At 41.8% G+C, this 15,753-nt stretch overlaps 14 non-coding genes across 14 annotated transcripts; all 14 read right to left on the bottom strand.

Moving 5' to 3' along the window:
• Positions 1-211: 211 nt before the first annotated feature.
• trnap-ugg (transfer RNA proline (anticodon UGG)) lies at positions 212-283 on the bottom strand. Its single transcript has one exon. It is a non-coding gene; the product is annotated as a tRNA-Pro (tRNA).
• Positions 284-881: 598 nt separating this feature from the next.
• Positions 882-953, bottom strand: trnap-ugg (transfer RNA proline (anticodon UGG)). Its single transcript has one exon. It is a non-coding gene; the product is annotated as a tRNA-Pro (tRNA).
• A 1,275-nt stretch (positions 954-2,228) lies between these two features.
• On the bottom strand, positions 2,229-2,300 carry trnap-ugg (transfer RNA proline (anticodon UGG)). The gene has a single exon. It is a non-coding gene; the product is annotated as a tRNA-Pro (tRNA).
• A 1,945-nt stretch (positions 2,301-4,245) lies between these two features.
• On the bottom strand, positions 4,246-4,317 carry trnap-ugg (transfer RNA proline (anticodon UGG)). The gene has a single exon. It is a non-coding gene; the product is annotated as a tRNA-Pro (tRNA).
• Positions 4,318-4,914: 597 nt separating this feature from the next.
• trnap-ugg (transfer RNA proline (anticodon UGG)) lies at positions 4,915-4,986 on the bottom strand. Its single transcript has one exon. It is a non-coding gene; the product is annotated as a tRNA-Pro (tRNA).
• A 605-nt stretch (positions 4,987-5,591) lies between these two features.
• On the bottom strand, positions 5,592-5,663 carry trnap-cgg (transfer RNA proline (anticodon CGG)). The gene has a single exon. It is a non-coding gene; the product is annotated as a tRNA-Pro (tRNA).
• A 597-nt stretch (positions 5,664-6,260) lies between these two features.
• Positions 6,261-6,332, bottom strand: trnap-ugg (transfer RNA proline (anticodon UGG)). The gene has a single exon. It is a non-coding gene; the product is annotated as a tRNA-Pro (tRNA).
• A 598-nt stretch (positions 6,333-6,930) lies between these two features.
• Positions 6,931-7,002, bottom strand: trnap-ugg (transfer RNA proline (anticodon UGG)). The gene has a single exon. It is a non-coding gene; the product is annotated as a tRNA-Pro (tRNA).
• Positions 7,003-8,277: 1,275 nt separating this feature from the next.
• Positions 8,278-8,349, bottom strand: trnap-ugg (transfer RNA proline (anticodon UGG)). Its single transcript has one exon. It is a non-coding gene; the product is annotated as a tRNA-Pro (tRNA).
• Positions 8,350-8,954: 605 nt separating this feature from the next.
• Positions 8,955-9,026, bottom strand: trnap-cgg (transfer RNA proline (anticodon CGG)). Its single transcript has one exon. It is a non-coding gene; the product is annotated as a tRNA-Pro (tRNA).
• Positions 9,027-9,623: 597 nt separating this feature from the next.
• On the bottom strand, positions 9,624-9,695 carry trnap-ugg (transfer RNA proline (anticodon UGG)). The gene has a single exon. It is a non-coding gene; the product is annotated as a tRNA-Pro (tRNA).
• Positions 9,696-12,310: 2,615 nt separating this feature from the next.
• Positions 12,311-12,382, bottom strand: trnap-ugg (transfer RNA proline (anticodon UGG)). The gene has a single exon. It is a non-coding gene; the product is annotated as a tRNA-Pro (tRNA).
• Positions 12,383-12,987: 605 nt separating this feature from the next.
• trnap-cgg (transfer RNA proline (anticodon CGG)) lies at positions 12,988-13,059 on the bottom strand. The gene has a single exon. It is a non-coding gene; the product is annotated as a tRNA-Pro (tRNA).
• Positions 13,060-13,656: 597 nt separating this feature from the next.
• trnap-ugg (transfer RNA proline (anticodon UGG)) lies at positions 13,657-13,728 on the bottom strand. The gene has a single exon. It is a non-coding gene; the product is annotated as a tRNA-Pro (tRNA).
• Between the last annotated feature and the right edge of the window lie 2,025 nt (positions 13,729-15,753).

Raw genomic sequence — 15,753 nt, forward strand, 5'->3', positions numbered from 1 at the left:
TTTTGTTGTCAATGTAGGCTTGGCTGGCAATTTAACCCAAAAAAGGGCCAGGGAACTCTTGCTTCTAAACAATAACCGAAGCTGTAGTCCAAAAAGTTGCTTTGCCATTCAGAAATGGTCTATTTTAATGTTGACATGTCTTAGATGCAGATGTCACAACAATGCAGTAAAGTAGAGCACTGTACATAGTTTTAGTCAAATAACATATAAAGGGCTCGTCCGGGATTTGAACCCGGGACCTCTCGCACCCAAAGCAAGAATCATACGCCTAGACCAACGAGCCTACTAGTTCAAGATTTGCTTTCTTATTTTGGCCTTTTGAGGCGTTTATTTTGGCTTTTTTTGGCTCTTTTGCCTAGTGCACAGTCTCAGTCTTGACTACACACATGAATGTATCAAGCCCTTATGCACAAATCAGTTGGCATTTGGGCTGAAAAGACAGTAACACAATTCAACTCCTGGAGACTGTACTTGAAAACGTAATATACCACACGTGCTAGGGAAAATACAGTCCCGGCTTGTCATGCTAATGTAAGAGCCAGATGTGCTAGATCTATGCTCTGTGGACACTGGCTTAACAGCAAATTATTTATTCACCCTCACTCGTCTGCAGTTGCGATTCACTTAGTGAAAGGTATCGCTAGTGTAATAGCTACCAGAGCATCCACATTTTTGTTGTCAATGTAGGCTTGGCTGGTAATTTAACCCAAAAAAGGGCCAGGGATCTCTTGCTTCTAAACAATAACCGAAGCTGTAGTCCAAAAAGTTGCTTTGCCATTCAGAAATGGTCTATTTTAATGTTGACATGTCTTAGATGCAGATGTCACAACAATGCAGTAAAGTAGAGCACTGTACATAGTTTTAGTCAAATAACATATAAAGGGCTCGTCCGGGATTTGAACCCGGGACCTCTCGCACCCAAAGCAAGAATCATACGCCTAGACCAACGAGCCTACTAGTTCAAGATTTGCTTTCTTATTTTGGCCTTTTGAGGCGTTTATTTTGGCTTTTTTTGGCTCTTTTGCCTAGTGCACAGTCTCAGTCTTGACTACACACATGAATGTATCAAGCCCTTATGCACAAATCAGTTGGCATTTGGGCTGAAAAGACAGTAACACAATTCAACTCCTGGAGACTGTACTTGAAAACGTAATATACCACACGTGCTAGGGAAAGTACAGTCCCGGCTTGTCATGCTAATGTAAGAGCCAGATGTGCTAGATCTATGCTCTGTGGACACTGGCTTAACAGCAAATTATTTATTCACCCTCACTCGTCTGCAGTTGCGATTCACTTCGTGACAGGTATCGCTATTGTAATAGCTACCAGAGCATCCACATTTTTGTTGTCAATGTAGGCTTGGCTGGCAATTTAACCCAAAAAAGGGCCAGGGATCTCTCGCTTCTAAACAATAACAGAATAACCGAAGATGTAGTCCAACAAGCTGCTTTGCCATTCAGAAATGGTCTGTTTAAACGTTGACATGTCTTAGAAGCAGATGTCACAACAATGCAGTAAAGAAGAGCACTGTACATAATTTTAGTCAAATAACATAAAAAGGGCTCGTCCAGGATTTGAACCCGGGACCTCTCACACCCGAAGCGAGAATCATACGACTAGACCAACGAGCCTTCTATTTCAAGATTTGATTTCTTATTTTGGCCTTTTGAGGCGTTTATTTAGGCTTTTTTGGCTCTTTTGCCTAGTGCACATTCTCAGTCTTGACTACACACATCTATGTATCACGCTTTTATGCACAAATCAGTTGGCATTTGGGCTGAAAAGACAGTAACACAATTCAACTCCTGAAGACTGTACTTGAAAACGTAATGTACCACACGTGCTAGGGAAAATACAGTCCCGGCTTGTCATGCTAATGTAAGAGCCAGATGTGCTAGATCTATGCTCTGTGGACACTGGCTTAACAGCAAATTATTTATTCACCCTCACTCGTCTGCAGTTGCGATTCACTTAGTGAAAGGTATCGCTAGTGTAATAGCTACCAGAGCATCCACATTTTTGTTGTCAATGTAGGCTTGGCTGGCAATTTAACCCAAAAAAGGGCCAGGGATCTCTTGCTTCTAAACAATAACCGAAGCTGTAGTCCAAAAAGTTGCTTTGCCATTCAGAAATGGTCTATTTTAATGTTGACATGTCTTAGATGCAGATGTCACAACAATGCAGTAAAGTAGAGCACTGTACATAGTTTTAGTCAAATAACATATAAAGGGCTCGTCCGGGATTTGAACCCGGGACCTCTTGCACCCAAAGCAAGAATCATACGCCTAGACCAACGAGCCTACTAGTTCAAGATTTGCTTTCTTATTTTGGCCTTTTGAGGCGTTTATTTTGGCTTTTTTTGGCTCTTTTGCCTAGTGCACAGTCTCAGTCTTGACTACACACATGAATGTATCAAGCCCTTATGCACAAATCAGTTGGCATTTGGGCTGAAAAGACAGTAACACAATTCAACTCCTGGAGACTGTACTTGAAAACGTAATATACCACACGTGCTAGGGAAAATACAGTCCCGGCTTGTCATGCTAATGTAAGAGCCAGATGTGCTAGATCTATGCTCTGTGGACACTGGCTTAACAGCAAATTATTTATTCACCCTCACTCGTCTGCAGTTGCGATTCACTTAGTGAAAGGTATCGCTAGTGTAATAGCTACCAGAGCATCCACATTTTTGTTGTCAATGTAGGCTTGGCTGGTAATTTAACCCAAAAAAGGGCCAGGGATCTCTTGCTTCTAAACAATAACCGAAGCTGTAGTCCAAAAAGTTGCTTTGCCATTCAGAAATGGTCTATTTTAATGTTGACATGTCTTAGATGCAGATGTCACAACAATGCAGTAAAGTAGAGCACTGTACATAGTTTTAGTCAAATAACATATAAAGGGATCGTCCGGGATTTGAACCCGGGACCTCTCGCACCCAAAGCGAAAATCATACGCCTAGACCAACGAGCCTACTAGTTCAAGATTTGCTTTCTTATTTTGGCCTTTTGAGGCGTTTATTTTGGCTTTTTTTGGCTCTTTTGCCTAGTGCACAGTCTCAGTCTTGACTACACACATGAATGTATCAAGCCCTTATGCACAAATCAGTTGGCATTTGGGCTGAAAAGACAGTAACACAATTCAACTCCTGGAGACTGTACTTGAAAACGTAATATACCACACGTGCTAGGGAAAGTACAGTCCCGCCTTGTCATGCTAATGTAAGAGCCAGATGTGCTAGATCTATGCTCTGTGGACACTGGCTTAACAGCAAATTATTTATTCACCCTCACTCGTCTGCAGTTGCGATTCACTTCGTGACAGGTATCGCTATTGTAATAGCTACCAGAGCATCCACATTTTTGTTGTCAATGTAGGCTTGGCTGGCAATTTAACCCAAAAAAGGACCAGGGATCTCTCGCTTCTAAACAATAACAGAATAACCGAAGATGTAGTCCAACAAGCTGCTTTGCCATTCAGAAACGGTCTGTTTAAACGTTGACATGTCTTAGAAGCAGATGTCACAACAATGCAGTAAAGAAGAGCACTGTACATAATTTTAGTCAAATAACATAAAAAGGGCTCGTCCAGGATTTGAACCCGGGACCTCTCACACCCGAAGCGAGAATCATACGATTAGACCAACGAGCCTTCTATTTCAAGATTTGATTTCTTATTTTGGCCTTTTGAGGCGTTTATTTTGGCTTTTTTGGCTCTTTTGCCTAGTGCACATTCTCAGTCTTGACTACACACATCTATGTATCACGCTTTTATGCACAAATCAGTTGGCATTTGGGCTGAAAAGACAGTAACACAATTCAACTCCTGAAGACTGTACTTGAAAACGTAATGTACCACACGTGCTAGGGAAAATACAGTCCCGGCTTGTCATGCTAATGTAAGAGCCAGATGTGCTAGATCTATGCTCTGTGGACACTGGCTTAACAGCAAATTATTTATTCACCCTCACTCGTCTGCAGTTGCGATTCACTTCGTGACAGGTATCGCTATTGTAATAGCTACCAGAGCATCCACATTTTTGTTGTCAATGTAGGCTTGGCTGGCAATTTAACCCAAAAAAGGGCCAGGGATCCCTTGCTTCTAAACAATAACCGAAGCTGTAGTCCAAAAAGTTGCTTTGCCATTCAGAAATGGTCTATTTTAATGTTGACATGTCTTAGATGCAGATGTCACAACAATGCAGTAAAGTAGAGCACTGTACATAGTTTTAGTCAAATAACATATAAAGGGCTCGTCCGGGATTTGAACCCGGGACCTCTCGCACCCAAAGCAAGAATCATACGCCTAGACCAACGAGCCTACTAGTTCAAGATTTGATTTCTTATTTTGGCCTTTTGAGGCGTTTATTTTGGCTTTTTTGGCTCTTTTGCCTAGTGCACAGTCTCAGTCTTGACTACACACATGAATGTATCAAGCCCTTATGCACAAATCAGTTGGCATTTGGGCTGAAAAGACAGTAACACAATTCAACTCCTGGAGACTGTACTTGAAAACGTAATATACCACACGTGCTAGGGAAAATACAGTCCCGGCTTGTCATGCTAATGTAAGAGCCAGATGTGCTAGATCTATGCTCTGTGGACACTGGCTTAACAGCAAATTATTTATTCACCCTCACTCGTCTGCAGTTGCGATTCACTTAGTGAAAGGTATCGCTAGTGTAATAGCTACCAGAGCATCCACATTTTTGTTGTCAATGTAGGCTTGGCTGGCAATTTAACCCAAAAAAGGGCCAGGGATCTCTTGCTTCTAAACAATAACCGAAGCTGTAGTCCAAAAAGTTGCTTTGCCATTCAGAAATGGTCTATTTTAATGTTGACATGTCTTAGATGCAGATGTCACAACAATGCAGTAAAGTAGAGCACTGTACATAGTTTTAGTCAAATAACATATAAAGGGCTCGTCCGGGATTTGAACCCGGGACCTCTCGCACCCAAAGCGAGAATCATACGCCTAGACCAACGAGCCTACTAGTTCAAGATTTGATTTCTTATTTTGGCCTTTTGAGGCGTTTATTTTGGCTTTTTTGGCTCTTTTGCCTAGTGCACAGTCTCAGTCTTGACTACACACATGAATGTATCAAGCCCTTATGCACAAATCAGTTGGCATTTGGGCTGAAAAGACAGTAACACAATTCAACTCCTGGAGACTGTACTTGAAAACGTAATATACCACACGTGCTAGGGAAAGTACAGTCCCGCCTTGTCATGCTAATGTAAGAGCCAGATGTGCTAGATCTATGCTCTGTGGACACTGGCTTAACAGCAAATTATTTATTCACCCTCACTCGTCTGCAGTTGCGATTCACTTCGTGACAGGTATCGCTATTGTAATAGCTACCAGAGCATCCACATTTTTGTTGTCAATGTAGGCTTGGCTGGCAATTTAACCCAAAAAAGGGCCAGGGATCTCTCGCTTCTAAACAATAACAGAATAACCGAAGATGTAGTCCAACAAGCTGCTTTGCCATTCAGAAACGGTCTGTTTAAACGTTGACATGTCTTAGAAGCAGATGTCACAACAATGCAGTAAAGAAGAGCACTGTACATAATTTTAGTCAAATAACATATAAAGGGCTCGTCCGGGATTTGAACCCGGGACCTCTCACACCCGAAGCGAGAATCATACGACTAGACCAACGAGCCTATTAGTTCAAGATTTGATTTCTTATTTTGGCCTTTTGAGGCGTTTATTTAGGCTTTTTTGGCTCTTTTGCCTAGTGCACATTCTCAGTCTTGACTACACACATCTATGTATCACGCTTTTATGCACAAATCAGTTGGCATTTGGGCTGAAAAGACAGTAACACAATTCAACTCCTGAAGACTGTACTTGAAAACGTAATGTACCACACGTGCTAGGGAAAATACAGTCCCGGCTTGTCATGCTAATGTAAGAGCCAGATGTGCTAGATCTATGCTCTGTGGACACTGGCTTAACAGCAAATTATTTATTCACCCTCACTCGTCTGCAGTTGCGATTCACTTAGTGAAAGGTATCGCTAGTGTAATAGCTACCAGAGCATCCACATTTTTGTTGTCAATGTAGGCTTGGCTGGCAATTTAACCCAAAAAAGGGCCAGGGAACTCTTGCTTCTAAACAATAACCGAAGCTGTAGTCCAAAAAGTTGCTTTGCCATTCAGAAATGGTCTATTTTAATGTTGACATGTCTTAGATGCAGATGTCACAACAATGCAGTAAAGTAGAGCACTGTACATAGTTTTAGTCAAATAACATATAAAGGGCTCGTCCGGGATTTGAACCCGGGACCTCTCGCACCCAAAGCAAGAATCATACGCCTAGACCAACGAGCCTACTAGTTCAAGATTTGCTTTCTTATTTTGGCCTTTTGAGGCGTTTATTTTGGCTTTTTTTGGCTCTTTTGCCTAGTGCACAGTCTCAGTCTTGACTACACACATGAATGTATCAAGCCCTTATGCACAAATCAGTTGGCATTTGGGCTGAAAAGACAGTAACACAATTCAACTCCTGGAGACTGTACTTGAAAACGTAATATACCACACGTGCTAGGGAAAATACAGTCCCGGCTTGTCATGCTAATGTAAGAGCCAGATGTGCTAGATCTATGCTCTGTGGACACTGGCTTAACAGCAAATTATTTATTCACCCTCACTCGTCTGCAGTTGCGATTCACTTAGTGAAAGGTATCGCTAGTGTAATAGCTACCAGAGCATCCACATTTTTGTTGTCAATGTAGGCTTGGCTGGCAATTTAACCCAAAAAAGGGCCAGGGATCTCTTGCTTCTAAACAATAACCGAAGCTGTAGTCCAAAAAGTTGCTTTGCCATTCAGAAATGGTCTATTTTAATGTTGACATGTCTTAGATGCAGATGTCACAACAATGCAGTAAAGTAGAGCACTGTACATAGTTTTAGTCAAATAACATATAAAGGGCTCGTCCGGGATTTGAACCCGGGACCTCTCGCACCCAAAGCAAGAATCATACGCCTAGACCAACGAGCCTACTAGTTCAAGATTTGCTTTCTTATTTTGGCCTTTTGAGGCGTTTATTTTGGCTTTTTTTGGCTCTTTTGCCTAGTGCACAGTCTCAGTCTTGACTACACACATGAATGTATCAAGCCCTTATGCACAAATCAGTTGGCATTTGGGCTGAAAAGACAGTAACACAATTCAACTCCTGGAGACTGTACTTGAAAACGTAATATACCACACGTGCTAGGGAAAGTACAGTCCCGGCTTGTCATGCTAATGTAAGAGCCAGATGTGCTAGATCTATGCTCTGTGGACACTGGCTTAACAGCAAATTATTTATTCACCCTCACTCGTCTGCAGTTGCGATTCACTTCGTGACAGGTATCGCTATTGTAATAGCTACCAGAGCATCCACATTTTTGTTGTCAATGTAGGCTTGGCTGGCAATTTAACCCAAAAAAGGGCCAGGGATCTCTCGCTTCTAAACAATAACAGAATAACCGAAGATGTAGTCCAACAAGCTGCTTTGCCATTCAGAAATGGTCTGTTTAAACGTTGACATGTCTTAGAAGCAGATGTCACAACAATGCAGTAAAGAAGAGCACTGTACATAATTTTAGTCAAATAACATAAAAAGGGCTCGTCCAGGATTTGAACCCGGGACCTCTCACACCCGAAGCGAGAATCATACGACTAGACCAACGAGCCTTCTATTTCAAGATTTGATTTCTTATTTTGGCCTTTTGAGGCGTTTATTTAGGCTTTTTTGGCTCTTTTGCCTAGTGCACATTCTCAGTCTTGACTACACACATCTATGTATCACGCTTTTATGCACAAATCAGTTGGCATTTGGGCTGAAAAGACAGTAACACAATTCAACTCCTGAAGACTGTACTTGAAAACGTAATGTACCACACGTGCTAGGGAAAATACAGTCCCGGCTTGTCATGCTAATGTAAGAGCCAGATGTGCTAGATCTATGCTCTGTGGACACTGGCTTAACAGCAAATTATTTATTCACCCTCACTCGTCTGCAGTTGCGATTCACTTAGTGAAAGGTATCGCTAGTGTAATAGCTACCAGAGCATCCACATTTTTGTTGTCAATGTAGGCTTGGCTGGCAATTTAACCCAAAAAAGGGCCAGGGATCTCTTGCTTCTAAACAATAACCGAAGCTGTAGTCCAAAAAGTTGCTTTGCCATTCAGAAATGGTCTATTTTAATGTTGACATGTCTTAGATGCAGATGTCACAACAATGCAGTAAAGTAGAGCACTGTACATAGTTTTAGTCAAATAACATATAAAGGGCTCGTCCGGGATTTGAACCCGGGACCTCTCGCACCCAAAGCGAGAATCATACGCCTAGACCAACGAGCCTACTAGTTCAAGATTTGATTTCTTATTTTGGCCTTTTGAGGCGTTTATTTTGGCTTTTTTGGCTCTTTTGCCTAGTGCACAGTCTCAGTCTTGACTACACACATGAATGTATCAAGCCCTTATGCACAAATCAGTTGGCATTTGGGCTGAAAAGACAGTAACACAATTCAACTCCTGGAGACTGTACTTGAAAACGTAATATACCACACGTGCTAGGGAAAGTACAGTCCCGCCTTGTCATGCTAATGTAAGAGCCAGATGTGCTAGATCTATGCTCTGTGGACACTGGCTTAACAGCAAATTATTTATTCACCCTCACTCGTCTGCAGTTGCGATTCACTTCGTGACAGGTATCGCTATTGTAATAGCTACCAGAGCATCCACATTTTTGTTGTCAATGTAGGCTTGGCTGGCAATTTAACCCAAAAAAGGGCCAGGGATCTCTCGCTTCTAAACAATAACAGAATAACCGAAGATGTAGTCCAACAAGCTGCTTTGCCATTCAGAAACGGTCTGTTTAAACGTTGACATGTCTTAGAAGCAGATGTCACAACAATGCAGTAAAGAAGAGCACTGTACATAATTTTAGTCAAATAACATATAAAGGGCTCGTCCGGGATTTGAACCCGGGACCTCTCACACCCGAAGCGAGAATCATACGACTAGACCAACGAGCCTATTAGTTCAAGCTTTGATTTCTTATTTTGGCCTTTTGAGGCGTTTATTTAGGCTTTTTTGGCTCTTTTGCCTAGTGCACATTCTCAGTCTTGACTACACACATCTATGTATCACGCTTTTATGCACAAATCAGTTGGCATTTGGGCTGAAAAGACAGTAACACAATTCAACTCCTGAAGACTGTACTTGAAAACGTAATGTACCACACGTGCTAGGGAAAATACAGTCCCGGCTTGTCATGCTAATGTAAGAGCCAGATGTGCTAGATCTATGCTCTGTGGACACTGGCTTAACAGCAAATTATTTATTCACCCTCACTCGTCTGCAGTTGCGATTCACTTAGTGAAAGGTATCGCTAGTGTAATAGCTACCAGAGCATCCACATTTTTGTTGTCAATGTAGGCTTGGCTGGCAATTTAACCCAAAAAAGGGCCAGGGAACTCTTGCTTCTAAACAATAACCGAAGCTGTAGTCCAAAAAGTTGCTTTGCCATTCAGAAATGGTCTATTTTAATGTTGACATGTCTTAGATGCAGATGTCACAACAATGCAGTAAAGTAGAGCACTGTACATAGTTTTAGTCAAATAACATATAAAGGGCTCGTCCGGGATTTGAACCCGGGACCTCTTGCACCCAAAGCAAGAATCATACGCCTAGACCAACGAGCCTACTAGTTCAAGATTTGCTTTCTTATTTTGGCCTTTTGAGGCGTTTATTTTGGCTTTTTTTGGCTCTTTTGCCTAGTGCACAGTCTCAGTCTTGACTACACACATGAATGTATCAAGCCCTTATGCACAAATCAGTTGGCATTTGGGCTGAAAAGACAGTAACACAATTCAACTCCTGGAGACTGTACTTGAAAACGTAATATACCACACGTGCTAGGGAAAATACAGTCCCGGCTTGTCATGCTAATGTAAGAGCCAGATGTGCTAGATCTATGCTCTGTGGACACTGGCTTAACAGCAAATTATTTATTCACCCTCACTCGTCTGCAGTTGCGATTCACTTAGTGAAAGGTATCGCTAGTGTAATAGCTACCAGAGCATCCACATTTTTGTTGTCAATGTAGGCTTGGCTGGTAATTTAACCCAAAAAAGGGCCAGGGATCTCTTGCTTCTAAACAATAACCGAAGCTGTAGTCCAAAAAGTTGCTTTGCCATTCAGAAATGGTCTATTTTAATGTTGACATGTCTTAGATGCAGATGTCACAACAATGCAGTAAAGTAGAGCACTGTACATAGTTTTAGTCAAATAACATATAAAGGGATCGTCCGGGATTTGAACCCGGGACCTCTCGCACCCAAAGCGAAAATCATACGCCTAGACCAACGAGCCTACTAGTTCAAGATTTGCTTTCTTATTTTGGCCTTTTGAGGCGTTTATTTTGGCTTTTTTTGGCTCTTTTGCCTAGTGCACAGTCTCAGTCTTGACTACACACATGAATGTATCAAGCCCTTATGCACAAATCAGTTGGCATTTGGGCTGAAAAGACAGTAACACAATTCAACTCCTGGAGACTGTACTTGAAAACGTAATATACCACACGTGCTAGGGAAAGTACAGTCCCGCCTTGTCATGCTAATGTAAGAGCCAGATGTGCTAGATCTATGCTCTGTGGACACTGGCTTAACAGCAAATTATTTATTCACCCTCACTCGTCTGCAGTTGCGATTCACTTCGTGACAGGTATCGCTATTGTAATAGCTACCAGAGCATCCACATTTTTGTTGTCAATGTAGGCTTGGCTGGCAATTTAACCCAAAAAAGGACCAGGGATCTCTCGCTTCTAAACAATAACAGAATAACCGAAGATGTAGTCCAACAAGCTGCTTTGCCATTCAGAAACGGTCTGTTTAAACGTTGACATGTCTTAGAAGCAGATGTCACAACAATGCAGTAAAGAAGAGCACTGTACATAATTTTAGTCAAATAACATAAAAAGGGCTCGTCCAGGATTTGAACCCGGGACCTCTCACACCCGAAGCGAGAATCATACGATTAGACCAACGAGCCTTCTATTTCAAGATTTGATTTCTTATTTTGGCCTTTTGAGGCGTTTATTTTGGCTTTTTTGGCTCTTTTGCCTAGTGCACATTCTCAGTCTTGACTACACACATCTATGTATCACGCTTTTATGCACAAATCAGTTGGCATTTGGGCTGAAAAGACAGTAACACAATTCAACTCCTGAAGACTGTACTTGAAAACGTAATGTACCACACGTGCTAGGGAAAATACAGTCCCGGCTTGTCATGCTAATGTAAGAGCCAGATGTGCTAGATCTATGCTCTGTGGACACTGGCTTAACAGCAAATTATTTATTCACCCTCACTCGTCTGCAGTTGCGATTCACTTCGTGACAGGTATCGCTATTGTAATAGCTACCAGAGCATCCACATTTTTGTTGTCAATGTAGGCTTGGCTGGCAATTTAACCCAAAAAAGGGCCAGGGATCTCTTGCTTCTAAACAATAACCGAAGCTGTAGTCCAAAAAGTTGCTTTGCCATTCAGAAATGGTCTATTTTAATGTTGACATGTCTTAGATGCAGATGTCACAACAATGCAGTAAAGTAGAGCACTGTACATAGTTTTAGTCAAATAACATATAAAGGGCTCGTCCGGGATTTGAAGCCGTGACCTCTCGCACCCAAAGCAAGAATCATACGCCTAGACCAACGAGCCTACTAGTTCAAGATTTGCTTTCTTATTTTGGCCTTTTGAGGCGTTTATTTTGGCTTTTTTTGGCTCTTTTGCCTAGTGCACAGTCTCAGTCTTGACTACACACATGAATGTATCAAGCCCTTATGCACAAATCAGTTGGCATTTGGGCTGAAAAGACAGTAACACAATTCAACTCCTGGAGACTGTACTTGAAAACGTAATATACCACACGTGCTAGGGAAAATACAGTCCCGGCTTGTCATGCTAATGTAAGAGCCAGATGTGCTAGATCTATGCTCTGTGGACACTGGCTTAACAGCAAATTATTTATTCACCCTCACTCGTCTGCAGTTGCGATTCACTTAGTGAAAGGTATCGCTAGTGTAATAGCTACCAGAGCATCCACATTTTTGTTGTCAATGTAGGCTTGGCTGGCAATTTAACCCAAAAAAGGGCCAGGGATCTCTTGCTTCTAAACAATAACCGAAGCTGTAGTCCAAAAAGTTGCTTTGCCATTCAGAAATGGTCTATTTTATTGTTGACATGTCTTAGATGCAGATGTCACAACAATGCAGTAAAGTAGAGCACTGTACATAGTTTTAGTCAAATAACATATAAAGGGCTCGTCCGGGATTTGAACCCGGGACCTCTCGCACCCAAAGCGAGAATCATACGCCTAGACCAACGAGCCTACTAGTTCAAGATTTGATTTCTTATTTTGGCCTTTTGAGGCGTTTATTTTGGCTTTTTTGGCTCTTTTGCCTAGTGCACAGTCTCAGTCTTGACTACACACATGAATGTATCAAGCCCTTATGCACAAATCAGTTGGCATTTGGGCTGAAAAGACAGTAACACAATTCAACTCCTGGAGACTGTACTTGAAAACGTAATATACCACACGTGCTAGGGAAAGTACAGTCCCGGCTTGTCATGCTAATGTAAGAGCCAGATGTGCTAGATCTATGCTCTGTGGACACTGGCTTAACAGCAAATTATTTATTCACCCTCACTCGTCTGCAGTTGCGATTCACTTCGTGACAGGTATCGCTATTGTAATAGCTACCAGAGCATCCACATTTTTGTTGTCAATGTAGGCTTGGCTGGCAATTTAACCCAAAAAAGGGCCAGGGATCTCTCGCTTCTAAACAATAACAGAATAACCGAAGATGTAGTCCAACAAGCTGCTTTGCCATTCAGAAACGGTCTGTTTAAACGTTGACATGTCTTAGAAGCAGATGTCACAACAATGCAGTAAAGAAGAGCACTGTACATAATTTTAGTCAAATAACATATAAAGGGCTCGTCCGGGATTTGAACCCGGGACCTCTCACACCCGAAGCGAGAATCATACGACTAGACCAACGAGCCTATTAGTTCAAGATTTGATTTCTTATTTTGGCCTTTTGAGGCGTTTATTTTGGCTTTTTTGGCTCTTTTGCCTAGTGCACATTCTCAGTCTTGACTACACACATCTATGTATCACGCTTTTATGCACAAATCAGTTGGCATTTGGGCTGAAAAGACAGTAACACAATTCAACTCCTGAAGACTGTACTTGAAAACGTAATGTACCACACGTGCTAGGGAAAATACAGTCCCGGCTTGTCATGCTAATGTAAGAGCCAGATGTGCTAGATCTATGCTCTGTGGACACTGGCTTAACAGCAAATTATTTATTCACCCTCACTCGTCTGCAGTTGCGATTCACTTAGTGAAAGGTATCGCTAGTGTAATAGCTACCAGAGCATCCACATTTTTGTTGTCAATGTAGGCTTGGCTGGCAATTTAACCCAAAAAAGGGCCAGGGAACTCTTGCTTCTAAACAATAACCGAAGCTGTAGTCCAAAAAGTTGCTTTGCCATTCAGAAATGGTCTATTTTAATGTTGACATGTCTTAGATGCAGATGTCACAACAATGCAGTAAAGTAGAGCACTGTACATAGTTTTAGTCAAATAACATATAAAGGGCTCGTCCGGGATTTGAACCCGGGACCTCTCGCACCCAAAGCAAGAATCATACGCCTAGACCAACGAGCCTACTAGTTCAAGATTTGCTTTCTTATTTTGGCCTTTTGAGGCGTTTATTTTGGCTTTTTTTGGCTCTTTTGCCTAGTGCACAGTCTCAGTCTTGACTACACACATGAATGTATCAAGCCCTTATGCACAAATCAGTTGGCATTTGGGCTGAAAAGACAGTAACACAATTCAACTCCTGGAGACTGTACTTGAAAACGTAATATACCACACGTGCTAGGTGTTACAAACCCCTCAAGCTCGGTCTAGGGGGGGGGGAAAGGAGTATGTAACAAGTGGAGATGGCAATCAGGTGGAAATGGATGAAGATGAAACTGAGATGTAGAAGACAAGACTACAACAAAATTCCCAAGGTCAATATCTGTTTACTATGGGGTATAGATCATATATATGTATATAATTATAATAACATGAGGAAAAACAAATAAGACTGGACCCTGGACGACACCAAATCAAAGAACACAACAAAACAAACACACCTTAAGCTAGAAACAACAAGAACTACCTCTCTAACCCAAGGAAAAACAAAACACAACTATCCTTATCTACCTATTCTAATAATTAAAACATACAAAGTGGGTGTCCGCCCCTTACCTACTGAATCTAAACAAGATAAGGCCTACGTGATGGATATGTAGGAGCGCGCTCTACCTTACTTGTCCAGCCCCAAAAACAACCAAACATAATCCCACAGAAACATCTATTACAAGGCTCATAGCTCAACCCTTACTCCAGGTTGTTTAGAGCAAACAATTTCAGGCTCAAGCAGCATGGCCCAAGCTGCTCTTCCTCTGTGGTCTACCTCAGGTCTTCTCTCTCTCTCTCTCTCCCCCTAGTGGCGTCTTAAAAAGGCCAGGCTCCGCCCACAGTCCATCTCCTGAAAAACAAAACCCTGGCAAATGTGCACATGCACGTAACATGCCCACCCAAAAAAAAAACACAAAAATAGGCAGTTCATTGCATATTTTTATGTCCATTCAAATTCTAGAAAGGGCATCAGCCATTACATTGTCCAATCCTTTTTTATGGTGTATTTCAAGATTGAAGTCCTGTAAAAACAAAAACCATCTCATGAGTCTTTGGTTGTGGTTATACATTCTGGACAAAAACACAAGTGGATTGTGGTCAGTATAAACTACAACTGGTAAGGAACTAGAACCAACATAAACCTCAAAAAACTTCAAGGCTAAAAGCATAGCTAATGCTTCCTTCTCAATTGTAGAGTAGTTTAACTGATGCTTATTAAACTTCCTAGAAAAGAAACACACAGGGTGATCAATGTGCTGTTCATCTTCCTGTAAGAGGACTGCTCCAGCACCTACCTTGCTTGCATCAACCTCCAACTTAAATGACTTCGTAAAGTTGGGTGCAGCCAGTACTGGAGCCGAACATAACAGAGCTTTAACGTTGTCAAATGCTGTTTGACATTCCAAAGTCCACTGATACTTAATGGAAGGACTTAACAGTGTCGTTAAAGGAGCAGCTACAGAGGAGAAATTGCAACAAAACCCTCGATAATAACCTACCATTCCCAGGAAACGTCTCAATTCACGTCTGGTGGTTGGAGCAGGAAAGTTTACAACTGCACTGACCTTCTCATTTAACACACGAACCTTTCCTTGTCCGACTTGCTTTCCCAAATAGGTCACTGTAGCATGAGAGAACTCACATTTAGCCAAATTCAAGGTCAGGTTTGCATCTGCTAAACAGGTGAAAACCGTCCGTAACGACTCCAAATGACTACTCCAGTCCTGGGAATACACAACAATGTCGTCAAGATAAGCAGTACAGTTTGGCACATTGGAAAAGATGGTATTTACCAGTCTTTGAAAAGTAGCTGGAGCATTTCTAAGGCCAAACGCCATTACTGTGTATTGGAGGAAAGCATCAGGGGTGACAAAAGCGGATAGCTCAGCAGCTCTAGGAGTTAGAGGAACTTGCCAGTAGCCTTTTAAAAGATCTAATTTAGACACAAAACGTGCTGAACCGACATTGTCAATGCAATCATCAATGCGTGGAAGAGGATAT

The sequence above is a fragment of the Brachyhypopomus gauderio genome, unplaced genomic scaffold, assembly GCF_052324685.1.
Source record: "Brachyhypopomus gauderio isolate BG-103 unplaced genomic scaffold, BGAUD_0.2 sc111, whole genome shotgun sequence".
Classification (NCBI taxonomy): domain Eukaryota; kingdom Metazoa; phylum Chordata; class Actinopteri; order Gymnotiformes; family Hypopomidae; genus Brachyhypopomus; species Brachyhypopomus gauderio.